At 36.9% G+C, this 12932-nt stretch overlaps 1 protein-coding gene across 1 annotated transcript in view; it reads left to right on the plus strand.

The window, feature by feature from the left end:
* CENPP (centromere protein P) overlaps positions 1 to 12932 on the plus strand; it is a 422858-nt gene that overhangs the window by 196220 nt on the left and 213706 nt on the right. The window lies entirely within an intron of this gene.

A 12932-nucleotide genomic window follows, 5' to 3' on the forward strand; every position in this document is an offset into this window, starting at 1 on the left:
AAAATTATGAAATATTTTTAATGGAGTGAAAATTGCAAATATAAAATTCCACATATAGTATATTTTTTAAAACCCAGCAACCATAAAAGTATAAAAACCACTAAAATGAATATTCAAAAACTGGATGCAACTCTAAGGCATCTAACAACAACAACAAATTGATTATAAGCACTGAGTTTTGTGTCTTTTTGCTTTAATTTTAATAATGAGAAAGTATTACTTTTATAATTAGAAAACACATAAATATTTTTTTCCAACACAACACCAGAAAAGTTAGATGAGCAAAACTGACTCTCTGTTGCAAAAATTCCTTCCATTGAGTGAAATCCTCAATGCCTCCTTAGCACACATCTGGAAGTTATCTTGAACTGTCTTTCTCTCCCTTAACCTCATTCTCATAATTGTTCACTTTTTCCACAATGCCATTTGGATATTTTTCTTTCTAATCTATTCCATTTCTAATACCTGATCCAAAGCATCTGATGTCCGTGCTATTATTTCTTACTAATCTTTCCACTTAGTTCTGTGTTTTAAGTGGTAGAGGCAGGAAATGGTGTTTGTTTTCAGTTGTAGCTTTAAAAGTACATAGATAGTTATTGTTTATTGGATAGCTAGAACATGCACAAGGGTCTCTGGCAGCATAGCGAATTACGAGCTGGGCTGCTAACTGCAAGGTCAGCAGTTCAAATACCAGTCGCTCTGAGCAAAAAAGATGAGACTTTCTGCTTCTATGAAGAGTTACAGTTTTGGAAACCCTATACAGTGTCGCAATGAGTCAACACTGACTTGGTGGCACACCACTAAGCACAGATCCATTGGCCTCCAATGGCTGAAATTCCCATAGTTGTATTACAGATCATAGTTGCTAAACTATTACCTGTAAAACTTGTACATTCTTAGAAATTTCCAAAAATTAAAAACATCATTCAAAACAAATAAATCCCAACTTTCCCTATGAGTCTTGAATTTTCTTTACACAGAGATTCTCATTGGTGAGATTGGGTCCTGACAGAAGATATCCGCATGTATATTGGCCCCACAGCACAGATGCATGCTCATGTCCCTTAGAACACATTCATTCAACAAGCCACCTGTCTGTCTGCCATAGACTGAGAACCAATGACTTAGCTGTGAAAAACTCTCAAAGTAAGTTCAGAGTTAGTTTTCCCACAGAAGTCTTAGCCCCCAATTCCTTGAATCATCTCAGTTGGCTACAGTTACCCTAGTCCAGAAATTTACTTTAATATCTTTCCAAAGGCTTGACTTTTCCTGGATTTAGGAATAAGACACAGATTAGATTTAATAATTAAAATATTCATTTATATGTGGAATGTCTTCTTTAATATCCATAGAAAAATCAGTCATTAGTTGTTATTGCTGTTGTATATGTTCCAACTCATAGTGGCCCTAAAGGACAGAGTAGAACTTTCCTATTGGGATTTCAAAGCTGTAATCTTTCTGGTAGCATAGTGGTAACGAAGGGATGCAAACTGCAAGGTCAGCAGTTAGTAACTACCAGTTATTCCACGGGATAAAAATTAGGCTTTCTACTTCCGTAAAGATTTACAGCCTCGGAAACCCTGTACAGGGTCGCTATGAGTTGGAATCGACCCCACTGCACGTAACCACCACCAATCTTTACAGACTAACTACTCTGTCACTGAGCCAGCCAGTCAGGTTAACTCTTTCTGTCTCATTTTAGGTTATCTTCAAATGAGGTGTGTGGAAACCTGGCATTGGCCTCTGTTGCAGCAGTAAGATTGTTGTTGTAAAGTGCTGTTGAGTCATTTCAAACTCATAGTGACTGTGTATATTCTCTCTGTCAAATTACCTGCGGCTTCATTTTCAATATCACCTTTGTCTTTGGAATGTTGTTTCTGTGTCTTGGCTGCCTGAAGAACTTGAGCCATTGTTTATTGACTTTTTTTTTTAATGTTTTATTGTGAATTATGTGATAAGTTTACATGGGAGAACATTAATTTTACATTCATCCTATCGTATATCATTTCATTGCCATGGTTACAATCCCCTCCATGCATCATCAACCAACCAAAGTGTATACACTACAAGCCTGTCCCCTGGTCGTCAGTACACAGCCCCTCTCCATCTCTGTGTCTAAAGTCCCCAACTGCTCCATCTCTCCACGTCATCGTCTCTACCTCCATCTCAGGCATCTCTTCTTTTCTGGGTAGGGTCCCACTCTCTGCTCTTCTTTCTTCATGGTCCCAGGGACCTCTGCTCCTGGACTGAAAAGTTAATCACTTCCCTCCTTGCTATAAAACATCTACCTTTACTTTTCTAACCCTCACAAGCAGTCCTGATAACAATTATTAACTATTGTATCACAAGAGACCCATCCGCAATTCATCAGCTTGTCCTAGACAGATTGGATACTACTCAGTGGAGATTCTACCTTCTTTCACACCCTCTGGATCTAGGTTCCCTCTTGAAAACTTGTAAGCCTGTCACTTCTTGCCTTTGTAGCCCCCCTCCCCATTTTGGGTAGCCAATGTCCAAGTTGCCCATCCCTGTCTACTCTGTTTGTTGACTTTTGACCTCAGGCATCTTTGTAGTTCCTGGTCCTTAATGCTTGGCTCCTTGTTTGGCCTTGCCCATTGGTTTCCACATTATTCATTCTAGAGGTAATTCAGAGCTTGAGTTTTACTTAAATCAAAGCTTGACCCTGATACCAGTTTAATCTTTAGAGTTCTTTTTATATTCTAACTGCCTTCTGAGTCCACAACTGCTGTTGACCTTGGCTGCCTGTGCCTTTTCTGACCTGGTCAAATAGAATATGTTGAATTAGAAATGTATTTGGGGTCTTGTCTCTGGCTTTCTTTAAACTTGCTAGAGTTAATCAGTGGGCATTTACCAAGTACCTCTTGTGTACCAAGCAGGTGTACACTTCTTGGAACTCAAAGGTGAGTTCATCTACTCCAAGTAAGTATGGAATTGCTATAAAAGTTAATGGCATGTACGTTAGTAGAAAAACTGAAAAAATTAAATGTCTAAATAGAACATTAAAGTGCAAATAGACAGAATAGACTCTTGAGTTTGGTATTCTGTGATCCAGTGCTGGGACCACACATAGTTTTGAAAAATCTCTACATGTGTCATCCTCTGATTTTTTAAAGTAAAAATTATTCTCCATAGTTTAGTCCTCCAAACCATCGATTTACTATTTAAGACCAATAGACTGAAAGACATCTATGAAAATATATATGAAAAAATACATTAAAGTAGATTCTGATATGTAAGTTATAGATAACTACATATGTATATTTATAAATCATGTGCTATATATTAAATATAAGTATATATATAATAAGAGGGATTTTGAGTGAAAGACATATTTTTTCCTCTGGTGCACGTTTTAAATTATGTTGCTATGTTGTTGTTGTTGTTGTTGTTCTGTGCCACGGAGTCGGTTCCAACTCATAGTGACCCTGTACAGGGTTTCTGAGGCTGTAAATCTTTACAGGAGCAGAAAGAGTCACCTTTCTCTCACGGAACAGCTGATAGTTTCGAACTGCTGACTCTGAGGTTAGTAGCCCACGGTACAGCTGGTAGTTTCAAACTGGTGACCCTGAGGTTAGTAGCCTGATTCGTAACCACTACACTACCAGCGCTCCATACCAGACTGTTGTTGTTATGTGTCATGTTGTCGGTTCCAACTCATAGCGACCCTGTACAGGGTTTCCGGGGCTGTAAATCATTATGGGAGCAGAAAGCCTCATCTTTCTCCCGCGGAACAGCTGGTAGTTTCGAACTGACCTTGGGGTTCGCAGCCCGAGTCGTAACCACTACGCTACTAGAGCTCCTTCTATACCAGACTAGATATGGTTATTTTAACTCTAATTTTATTGCTATGTTGCTATGGAAATATTTTAAGTGTCAGCCTGCCAACACAATTTTTTTTTTTTGCTTAGTTTCTAATTGTATTTTTGTCTTTCCTACTTCTTCTGTACATTAGACTGATTACACAGTTGGTAATTACAATTAAAGATATTTTTTTCACAATATTCTGATTTATCTTCTACTCCCACCCAACAGTCAAGCAAAAGATTACTTATAAGAAATTGATTTGGGTTCCACAGCTTATTAACTTATTTTCTTAAGAACTAACCCTATTTGCTCTGGTCCATGGAATAGGAGTCCTGGTGAGGATGAGCTTGAGCCTCTGATTTTGCAGTTCAAACTGATCTTGCAGTCCAGCACATTAACCTAATGTCAGAGGTTCAACCTCATCAGCTGCTCCTCGGAAATCCTATACAAGATCACTATGAATTGGTACCAACTCTATGGTACTTAGCAACAGCAGGGAATATGTAGATTTTAATAAGAAGTTAGTTTTTAGTTCATTGGTTTAATTAGTTTGCTGTTGTGTTTTTCTTAAAGAAACTTTGAGATATATAGGTTTTAGTATCTCAGCTTAGAATAGACTAGAAAAATGTATTTAACACATAAGGCACTCTAGGATAAGCATTGAATTACTAACTATGTGACAGTGGTTCAAACCCACCAGCCACTCTTTGGAAACCCTATGCAGGTCTCCATGAGTGAGAACCAACTCAGTGGCTTTTAACAACAACAAAACAATATACCCAAAATATATAAACTCAAAACCCAAACCCACTGTCATTGAGTCGATTCTGCCCCATAAAGTTTCCAAGGCTGTAAATCTTTATGGGAGCAGAGAGCCTCATGGAGCGGCTGTGAGTTTGAACTACTGACCTGGTTATCAGTCCGGTGCTTAATAAAACTAGGGAACTTAAAAAAATAAGTACAACAAGAGGAACAATGGGGTACCAAGACCATGTCCTGATTTTACTTGTCTCCTGGCCTTCTCTTCTGCATACCACATGCTGGTTTCCTAAATGTCTTTAGTTTCATGCTACAGTGTGTACTGTATCTGTGACCTAAGAGGAGAATCCCTAGTGTTGGGTAGAGGCATCTGTGGTGGGAATTAGGGATGAGGGACAGGGTCAGGAGCTACAGATATGGAATAAGAAGACCAGACTGGGATTGAGATTGGGTGTCAAGGAAAAATGTTGGAAGCTGAGAGGATAAAGAAAAGATCAAACTTATAGGGTAAAGGAAGGGAACAAAAGCAAAATATTGTCAGGGTTTGACTGTCTTCCACATTCCCTCTCTTGCTGTTGCTGACCAGCCTACCTGTGGATTAGGAGAAGCCAGGGGCCCTCTTCAGAATCAAAACTTGAGTAAAATAAAAGATGAAATTGACTTTTGCTTGCTAGTTTTGGCAATCCCATTATCTGTAGTAATTAGAATTGAGAAGCACTTAATTTCTAATTTAGTTGATTCCTACCTTGCTAAGTGAGAGATGGAGACTTATGGAAGCAGAGAATATCGTCTAATCCATTCCCTCCCAATGCTGGAGGTTCCTACAGTGTTTTGGACCAAATAGCATATCCATTCTCTGTTGGAATACTTCTAACAAAAGAAGTCATAGGAAGCACACCTATGTGAGGCATCCTGCCTCACTGTTGTTTGTCTTTCATTTTTAGAAATTCTTTATACTGAAACCAGAAATGCATTTGTTACATTCTTCTTTTGGTCTTAGTTCTGTTGGCCATAAAAAATTAAGCTAATCCCTTGTATTCTCTTACCTAGCTTTTTGAAGTGGGAAAAAGGTTAGGCTAACCTTGATTCCATGAGAATCCACTGTATCTACTCCTCACTTAGCAACATGTTTAGATTCCAGGGACCAGGTGATCATGAAAATCAATATTATGTGATAACAGTGTATGCTTCTATCAAGTTAAAAAATGGAGGATGAGTACGTTATTATGTAACTGCCAAATTACATCTTTACAAAATTGCCAAATGACATCATTATATAACTGCCAAACCACTGAGAATCATGGATGTTTGGGTTTAAGCCCAGAAGGAAAAATCCTTCTGTGTAAGTGGTTGCTGGGAGACCAAAAAAAAAAGCAACCAGGGAAATTTACTAACCAGGATGAGAACAGCTGTTTCCAGTGGCAACTGGCTGGGTAGTCAAGATTTTCCATGTGAAAAGCTTGGGCTTAGGGTCTTTTTCTCTTATGGGGTATAAAAGCTTCACATGTCAGAGTAGTTAACGGTGGTATGCAGAACAGATAAAAGGCAGTAAAACCTCAAGGTGCCGGTTGCCTGCCCCTTTCTAGAGAATGAAGAATTTTAGTATGCATAGCAGGAGGAGGGGGCTATCTATCCCTATCTAGCGTATGTATGACTGAATCATGAGAACAAAGAGTTTCAGTATGTATGGTGAGAACAGGGGAAAAGGATAGGAGATATGGTTTGAGTTGACATTAGGGGGTGCCATATTGGACATTTATTCTCTGTCCCTACAATGGACCAGCCAACTTGACACACAACCTAACCATCACAGCCAGCATTACACTTGCCTTGCACTTAAGCATTTGTTACTGACAAATAATTGTCACTAATGCATGAAATAATTGGATAATTGTTGTTGTTGTTGTTGTTAAGTGCTTTTGAGTCAATTCTGACCCATGGCGACCCCGTATAGGGTTTCCGAGGAGCAGCCGATGAGCTTGAACCGCCGACCTTGCATTTCAAATGGCTTTGCAGTCTGGCACATTAACTCACGGCGCCATACCAGGACTCCAATTGGATAATGTTGTTGTTGTTAAATGCTGTTGAGTTGATTTCAAGCTATAGCAACCCTGTGTAGGGTTTCCAAGGAGCAGCTGGTGAGCTTGAACCACTGACCTTGCAGTTCAAACAACTTTGCCCACAGTACCACACCAGAAGTCCAGTTGGTAATGTTGTTGTTATGTGTCGTGGAGTTGGTTCTGACTCATAGCGACTCTGTACAGGGTTTCTGAGGCTATAGATTTTTACGGGAGCAAGAAAGCCTCATCTTTCTCTTGCAGAACAGCTGGTAGTTTCGAACTGCTGACCTTGCGATTCGCAGCCCGATTCGTAACCGCTCCGCTACCAGAGTGCCTTTCCAGTTGGTAATGGATTTGTTTAAATGGGAAATCTCAGCCAACAAGCTAGTCAATAAGTGAGGAGGAGTAGGTGTGGTAGTGCTTGAGTCTCTTTAGCTTTGATAAAATACAAATGATTGTAGATCCCAAATTCTAGTTGAGCAATTTTTTGTTTACCAATAAATAATAAATGTCTAGCAAGTTTTTTCTATTTTAAAACTATCTTTCTACTGCATAGTGACTGGTGAGTTTGAATCATCAATCTTGCAGGTAGCAGCCCAGTGCTTACCCCTACTGCACCACTAGGATTCCTTCAAAAAGATTATGTTGTTGTTGTTACATGTTGTTTCTAACCCATAGTGATCCTATACACAACAGAACGAAACACTGCCTGGTCCTGCTCCATACCCATAATTGTTGTTATGCTTGGGCCCATTTCTGTTGCCACTGTGTCAGTGCATCTTGTTGGGAGTCTTCCTCATTTTCACCGACCCTCCACTTAACTAAGCATGATATCCTTTTCCAGGAACAGATCCTTCCTAATAACATGTCCAAAATATGATCAGTTTCACCATCCTGGCTTCTAAGGAGCATTTTGGCAGCACTTCTTCCAACACTGATTTGTTTGTTCTTCTGGAAATCCGTGTAACTTTCATTGTTCTTCTCCAACACCATAAATCAACTGCATCGATTCTTCTATGGTCTTCCTTATTCTTTGAATATTATTTCTTATTTGAAATTGTGTGACTATGGTTGCTTGTCTTAATTTTTAAATTATGAGTTTATAAATTTGTCCCAACTTTGTTTTGTTGGTTTTGGCAGCATTTAGACTGTGCTATTTTTAAAGTCTTTAAAAATATATTTATCTTATTCTCAGGAAGACTTAGTATACCCTGATTAAACATTTTGCCAGTCTTTTCTACTCATGGGAAGTTTTGGACTTTGGTTTCAAGTTTCTCTTAATCAAAATGATATTTGAAACAATATTTCAATGCTGCTGCTGGTTTAAAAAGTTTTTGCACTTTATAACTAGGAAAGACCGTCCAGTCTTTCTTGACCAAGGCTTTCTTTTCAGAGGAACAAACTGAAGCATAGAGCTTAAGTCATTTATTAGAGGTGATGGAACCAAGAGTAGGCTTTCTCACTTCTTGATTAAATTTTCAATATAACCTCCTCTGAAACTAATTTCAACCTTGCAATTATTTCTAGACATTAAACAGAGTTTTACTCAGAAAAAGACTAGGCTAAAGGGTTTGGTATGTTCTCAGCAAGAGATCAGTATAAAATTGGGACTATAGCTAGTAGGTGTCTTTCAGAATTTGCTTAAGCTTCTTATTTACTACTTAACGACTTCCAGATCTTAGAATGGAAAATTTGTCTAAGACACTATTTTAGGTAAATAAGTTTAAACATATGCTTGCCTCCTTTCCCCCTTGTTTTATTTAATTCTATTAGTTGACATGTATCAGTACTTCTTTTCAGCATATAAATGTTTTATACCCCTTATAGCTAACAGAATCCAAACTAAATTCAAGTATAAACAAGGCACAATAAGTAAGCTAACAAGTAAAAGTTAAAACACACATTTGGGAATTTTCTCACAGTGGCATTTGATTTTGATCATTAACACATTTTCCTTAAAGGCATAATTAACTTTTACTTGAAATATATCAATGTTATCCTACTTAAAAGAACTTGCTGGTTGCTTTTCATAGTATACTAATTCTGCCCTTTATCAGTCTAGTTGCTATATTTAAAAAAAACAAAAATTCCTACCTCTTCATTTTTCTGATATTTAGTATAGGCTTAATATATGGGTTTATAAAGTTTGTCTACTGTGTCCTAAATTTCAAATCAGGTGTCAGAAGTCTTCCTTTTTATTATAGCATTCAAATGCTATAGAGTTCATTTTAATTGTCCCATGCCTTTTTGTTAAATGAGAATAAGGAATACATTTATCAAGCAAAGATATTGATATTCAATTGTTTGAGTAAAAATGACATATGAATAGTTAACACATTTAAAAAACACATTAGAAAATATCAGTTTTTACATTTTGAAATAAATATTTACTGCTTTAATTAATAGTTTGTGATATCCCAAACTTCATTATCATTCATTATTAAGGTAATGTTGTTTCCTAAAAGAAATTATTTATAAGGTATTTGTTTACATGATTTAAAAAATCAACAATGTTAACATTTAAAAGTGAAAAATGTCTAGTAATATATTCATTAAATATAAAGCATAAACCTTTAGGCTAGTAGGTTTTTAAGTGCTTGTTTCAAAGTATTTATCATGATAAATATAAACTTTACACATTGTTTAGAATGTCCTCTGTAGTATTGACTAAAATATTTATCCATTGGTGCATATAAGACATGAAAACATACCTTGTAAGAAAAGAGTAGTCCTCTTGAAAGAAAAATTAATCCACCATGTACTTATCTAAAAAGTAAATATAATGTAAATGTTTTCATTATATTTAAGAAGAAAAGATGAGAAGGTGTTACAGTTATTTAAAAAAAAAAAAAAAAAAAAAACTTCAAAAAAAAAAAAGTCTCCTGATGTGGCTGGCACCCTGGGTGATCTTGAATAAACTGCTTCTACAGATTAGTCCATTTTTGTACTGAAGAGAGAGATTAAAACTTGTTACAGCTCATATGTTTTCCATCACTGTTTGTATCATAGCCAAGACTTCTAGCTAAACTCTAGACATCTACTGGAAGATTCTGCAGAAAAAATAAGAGTTTAATAATGCATGGCAATAGGCCATTGAGAGTGCAGCCAAATAATTCAAGAAATACCTGATTTAAAAAATATTTTATAAAACTCAGAAGTGAATGAATGCTTCCAAATTATAATGTAAAAATCACTTACCCTATAGAGACTAATAAAATTTAGTCTCCATAAAGAATACCAACATTGTTGAAACATAAACCAAAGCTCCAACAAACTGTACCTAAGTAGAAAGCTTGACTTGTTTTCTTCTAGTGACTAGAGCTGTTGCATTAAGCATATTTCTCAAGATTGCTTAGCCTCTTTACAAAGTTTATAACCATGATAGGCATATCAGGGGAACTGTGGACCAGGTTCTAAGAAATATTCCCTGGCTCTAACATATAGATGTATGTATCCCAAGTCACACTTTTTTTGGACCCATACAAATTATCCTTTTCAAGAGAATATCAACTTTAACCACACTGGAGTTTAGGAAAGACTTGAGAAAGGTACAAATTCAGTTGTATGAGAAGAAGACAACTTTCCCACTTAATCTGTTAGAGAATGAATGCCCAATTCTCATATCAATTAAGAGAGATCTTTTTCTGTCTCTAGTAAGAAGGACTCTACTGTATTAAGTGACACCCGCCCCCCCCCAAAAAAAAAAAAAAAAAAAATCTTCCTGAGTGTTGAGTAAAGTTTGGGGCCAGCTTTGTTTCAAAGAGCTTCTTCAGTGGATTATCAGAGTCTTGTTTTACTCTCAAAAAGAAATCTGACTTTCTTTGTTCTCACATTCCACAGAAATAACATGCATTGTTGAGGCCAGGTAACCATAGCTAATGTATTCAATAATGAATTCTACCTAAATTATGCAGGGCTGTTAGCCACCTCTTCATGCACTACTGTCTTAAACAAAATCCTTTTACTTGAACTTCACACCTTACAAATATTCAATGCTCATATGAATTCAGATTAATTCAGTTATGTTTTAGTTGTAGATGTATATATTACCTTGATGACTTGGGAGCATTGTGAATGTATGAACTGAATTTTATTAATAGTTGTATCCAGAGTATCCAGCATAGCATATCCAGGAACTTGTGTGGGGGTCATAAACAGGAAACTTTTGGATAAAATGTACTCCAATGAGGTGTCCTTGCAAATGTGTTTTTAACTTTTTATTGAAACTTTTTTTTTTTTTTTTTTTTTACAGAAAAATAACTAAATCATAATGGTAGTGCTCAGTTAGTTTTTACAAACTGAACCCCAATCAAGAAATTACTAACATTCCAGAAGCCTCCTTCATGTTACTCTCTCCTCTGAAAGAGTTTGCTTCTCTGACTTCTAACACCAAAGGTTGTTTTCTGAGCTTTATTTATACACAGGATCATATAGTTTTCACTTTTGCATCTGGATTTCTTCATTGAATATTATGTTTGTAAAATCCACTCCTGTCATTGTGTTACTGTTAAGTGCCCTCAAGTCTGTTCCGACTCAGTGACCCTATGTAGGGTTTCTGAGACTTTAAATCTTTGCCAGAGCAGATGGTTGTTGGCAATAATTTGTTCATTTTCGTTGCTGCATAGTATTCTACTGTATGAATATGCCACAAATTGCTTATTTATTCTACTGGATTCATTCTTGTTTGCAGCTCTGCTCTGCACATTTTTATCTAAATTTTGAGCCTCATATGTATGCATTTTTGTTGAGTTTGCACCTAAAACTAGGAGTGTTGTATTTAAAATCATGATATTTCAACTTCTTATAAAATATAAAATTTGGCCAGTGCTTGGCTCATGTTTTTGTATGGCAACAATTGGCTAAAGCCAGCAGTGGCCCCCATTTTGGCAGAACATATGTTTGTTTTCCACATCTGCACCTGAGCCCACTACCTCAGTCACCTTGACTGTATGGCTTTTCTGGGCAAGGGAGTCTGAGGTCCTTACTAGTAGTAGGTTTGTTACAGCTACTCTCTTTTCTCCCCTCTTGTGAGCCCTGAACTAGTCATTTTTCATCATTGTGCTGTGATCTTTGGTTAAAGACTCTGAAGAAAAGAACTGGGCTCTGGGGTTGGCATAATCACCTGATTCTACAGGTAATTTGATTAGAGATACAGTCGGATTCTCTACGATCTTGGGGTTGCTCATAAAATGCATAACCTCATAACTGTAGAGATCAGGATGATGGAAATGGTTTCGGCCAAACACATCATTTGGAAAGTGAGTGTCGTTTTTCTCCCTACTCTTTTAACACACTAACATCCCAAACACAAAAGCATACTTTCCTGCTTTCTAAATCCTGATGGGAAAAATCTTCCATTTGGGGTTTCTTTAGTAGAAACAATAATGAAAGGGACTCAGTTCTCTTCTACATGTTTATTTATCTGTTTGGGTTTTGCCACACTGTTATAACTTCTCTGCAACATAATAACATACAGATTATTTCCTAAAGTAGTGCTTTATATAATAAGACTGCTGTTGTTGTTAACACTAAAAAAGTACTATTGATACTGACATTTTATGAGCAAATGCATTCATGCTATAAAAGGAAATTCATAAATGTCTTGTATTGCTAGATATACTACAACCATTATAAAAATATAACTTCTTAAAATCAAGCTTTGTTGTTGTTAAGTGATGTCAAGTGGGTTCTGACTCATAGCAACCCTGTATAGGGTTTCCAAGGAGCAGCTGGTGGGTTTGAACTACTTACTGACCTTGTGATTCATTGTCCAGTGTTGCCCTACAGCGCCACACCAGGAGTCCTAAAATCAAGCTAGCATATATTATTTTTTCAATTTCTTGAAGATATATACAGGAATGGGATTTCTTTAAAAACTTTTTATTGTGAATTAGGTGAAGGTTTACAGAGCAGATTACCAGTTTTCCTTCAATAATTCAGACACATTTTGTTTTCACCTCATTGGTTTCAATCCCCTTAAATGTAGCATTACTTATGGTGCTACTCCCTGTGTTTCGTGTTTCCATTTTTCCTTCATTCCTAGCCCTTCTGAACTTTGTCCTTGAGTAAAATCTGCCTTTTTAATCTACATAGGTTGATCATTATCTCCCTATTGTTACCTTGTTGTTGTTGTTGTTGTTGTCAGGTGCCATCGAGTCTGAACCGACTCATAGTGACCCCATGCACAGTAGAACGAAACAATGCTCGATCCTGGGCCAACCTCACCACCGCTGCCACCCCCGAGTCCATCAATGATGCCACCTGGCCGATCCATCTCGTTGGAGGTCT

The sequence above is a fragment of the Chrysochloris asiatica genome, unplaced genomic scaffold (assembly GCF_000296735.1).
Source record: "Chrysochloris asiatica unplaced genomic scaffold, ChrAsi1.0 scaffold00412, whole genome shotgun sequence".
Classification (NCBI taxonomy): domain Eukaryota; kingdom Metazoa; phylum Chordata; class Mammalia; order Afrosoricida; family Chrysochloridae; genus Chrysochloris; species Chrysochloris asiatica.